This window comes from Mus caroli, chromosome 1 (assembly GCF_900094665.2).
Source record: "Mus caroli chromosome 1, CAROLI_EIJ_v1.1, whole genome shotgun sequence".
Lineage (NCBI taxonomy): Eukaryota > Metazoa > Chordata > Mammalia > Rodentia > Muridae > Mus > Mus caroli.
In genome coordinates, this window is record NC_034570.1 from 44,696,483 (window position 1) to 44,699,890 (window position 3,408).

The window sequence follows — 3,408 nt, forward strand, 5'->3', positions numbered from 1 at the left end:
CCAAGGAACTAAAGGGAACTGCAACCCTATAGGTGGAACAACATTATGAACTAACCAGTACCCCGGAGCTCTTGTCTCTAGCTACATATGTATCAAAAGATGGCCTAGTCGGCCATCACTGCAAAGAGAGGCCCATTGGACTTGCAAACTTTATATGCCCCAGTACAGGGGAACACCAGGGCCAAAAGGGGGAGTGGGTGGTTAGGGGAGTGGGGAGGGGTATGGGGGACTTTTGGTATAGCATTGGAAATGTAAATGAGCTAAATACCTAATAAAAAATGAAAAAAAAAAGAGAAAGGAATAACAGATACAAGTATCATAAAAAGGATAAAGGACATAGAAGAGATAATCTCAGGTGTGTTATATACAGAAGAAATTGACAAATCACTCAAACAAAATGGTAAATCTAGTAACTTCCTGACACAAAGCATTGAGGAAATTTGAAATACCATGATAAACCTAACCTAAGAATAATAGGAATAGTAGAATGTAAAGAGTTCCAGCTCCAAGGCCCAGCAAATATCCTCAATAAAATCATAGAAAAAGACTTTTACAACCTAAAGTGATACCTATAAATATACTAGAAGCTCATGGAATACCAATTAGACTGGAACAGAAAAGAATATCCTTTTTCCACATAATAATCAAAACACCAAATCTATAGAAAAAATAAAGAATAGTAAAAGTAGCAAGGGATAATAAGAATGTAACATACAAAGACAAACTTATCAGAATGACAACTGACTTCTCAACAAAGACTCTAAAAGCTAGAAGAATCTGGAGAGATATTTGCAACCTGTAGAAAACTGTAGAGTACTATACCAAGCAAAACTTTCAATGAACATTGATGGAGGAAAAAAGATATTTCAAGATATATCCAAATTTAAAATAAATAAATAAATAAATAAATAAACTACCCAAAAATCCAGATATACAGAAAATACAAGAAGGAAAATATCAACTCAAGGATGATAACTATATCCAAGTAAGCACAGGAAATAAGTTATTCCCTATGAGCAAAAGCAAGGGAAACACACACACACACACACACAAATGCACACACAACACACCTAAATACCACCAACATCAAAATGACTGGAAATAACAATCACTGCTTACAACTATTTCTCAAGATCAATGGACTCAATTCCCCAATAAAAAGACACATATTAAGAGACTGGATTCAAAACAGCATCTACCATTCTGTCACATACAAAAACACACCTCAAAATAGAAATAGATATTACCTCAGAGTAAAGGGCTAGGAAAAAAAATTCCAAGCAAATAGACCAAGGAACAAGCTGGAATAGCCATTCTAATGTCTAATAAAATGGATGCCCATCCAAATTAATCAAAAAAAGGGAGGAAGGACGCTTCATACATATCAAAAAATATCAACCAAGATGATATATCAATCCTGAATATCTATTGCCCAAACATAAGGACATTCAAATTTGTAAAAGAAACATCACTAAAGCAAAAATTAAACATTGAAACACACTCATTAATGTGGGAGATTTCAACACCCACTGTCACCAATTGACAATCATCCAGAAAGAAAACTAAACAGAAAAATAATGAAACTAATAGGCACTATGATTCAAAAGAACCTAACATACATCTATGACATATTTTACACAAACACCCAAGAATGTACCTTCTTCACAGCATCTCTTGAATCCTTCTCCAAAATTGACCATGTAGTGCTGGAAACCACCCTGAGGCTCACCTGAACTGGGTTTCACCTGGGAGGCAAACAGGGGCTAAAAAGTGAGGGGAACTAGGCAGATGAGAGAAAAATGGAGCCAAGACAAGGTTCCTGATCAAGGCTCAAATGTTTAATGGCAAATGCACTTATAAAGGGGGGAGGGGAGGCCCATTCCCGCCAATTCATTTTTGGAGTCCAGCTACACTTGACAACGTGCAGGATAGAGTGTAGTCTCTGGAATAGCTTTGTGGCATCCCCGCAGGTAGCAGTATCTTGAAGAGGAACAGAAACAGTGGCTGAACAATAGAGTGAGCTAGGAAGGCTCCATCTTAGGTAATCTCCTTAGTGGCAGAAAAGGTCAAGGTCTAACTCAGCCTGCTTCAGGCTTGGGGGAGGTTACAAAGTAGTTGGTAATGAAGCATGTTTCAAGAGATACAAGAACATTGAGATAACACCTTGCATCTTATCAGACCAATATGGATTAAAGATGGACTTCTACTAAGAAAATACTGGAAAGCCTTCACACTCATGGGAATTTGACAGCTCTCTACTCGTGATATCAAGGTCAGCGAAAAATAAAGACATTACAGAGATTCTAAAATCCAATGAAAATGGAGACACGGCATACCCAAATTTACTGGACACAATGAAAGCAGTACTAGGAGAGAAGTTCATAGCACAAAGTGCCACTATTAAAAGAAAAAAAAAATCAAAGACACAAATTAGAAAGTTCTCAGACCTGCATTTTAAGAGTATACCTGAAAGCTCTAGAAAAGAGAAGAAGCAAACACAACAAAGAGGATTAGTAAGCAGGAAATATGTAAAATCATGTCTGAAATCAATCATTTAAAAACAAAGAAAACAGTACAAAGAATCAACAAAACCAAGAGCTCGATCATTGAAAAAATCAATATAGAAAACCCTTAGCCTAAATAACAAAAAGAGTGAGAGAGAGAGTTTCCAAATAAACAAAATTATAAATGAAGACATAACAACAGAAAATGAAGAAATTGAAAGAATCATTACTTCTTACTTCAGAAGCCTGTATTCCACAAGATTGGAAAATCTTAATAAAATGGATGATTTTTAAAACAGATGCCACTTACCAAATTTAAATCAAATTCAGATAACCATATTAAAATTAAAATTTTAGAAGCATTCATTAAAAGTCTGCCAACCAAAGAATCACAGGGCCAGATGTTTTCAGTCCAGAATTCTACCAGACATTCAATGAAGAGCTAATACTACTACTCCTTGAAATATTTCACAGAATAGGAACAGAGGGAAGACTGTCAAACTCATTCTGTGATGCCACAAGCGTCATGCTACCTAAACCACATAATAACTCAACAAAAAGAACATCAGACCAATTTCTCCTATGAAAATTGATGTAAAAATACTCAATAGGCCTCAGGAGAAGGGAGCGCCATCTTGGGTCCAGGACTCTGCTGAACTTAGGAACTTAGTCTGCACAGGTGAGAGTGTGCACCACAGAGGCAGACAGCTTCTGGGACAGGCAGGAGCCACAAAGCTGGTGAGGCAGCACACTTTTGGGGCTGCAGACATCTGGCACCCTCCCAGTCGGAGGACAGTGGCCCGCCCTGCACGGGAGCACTCAGCCTCAGGAGCAGGGAGCTCCATCTTGGATCCAGGACTCCGCTGAACTTAGGAACTTAGTCTGCACAGGTGAGAGTGTGCAC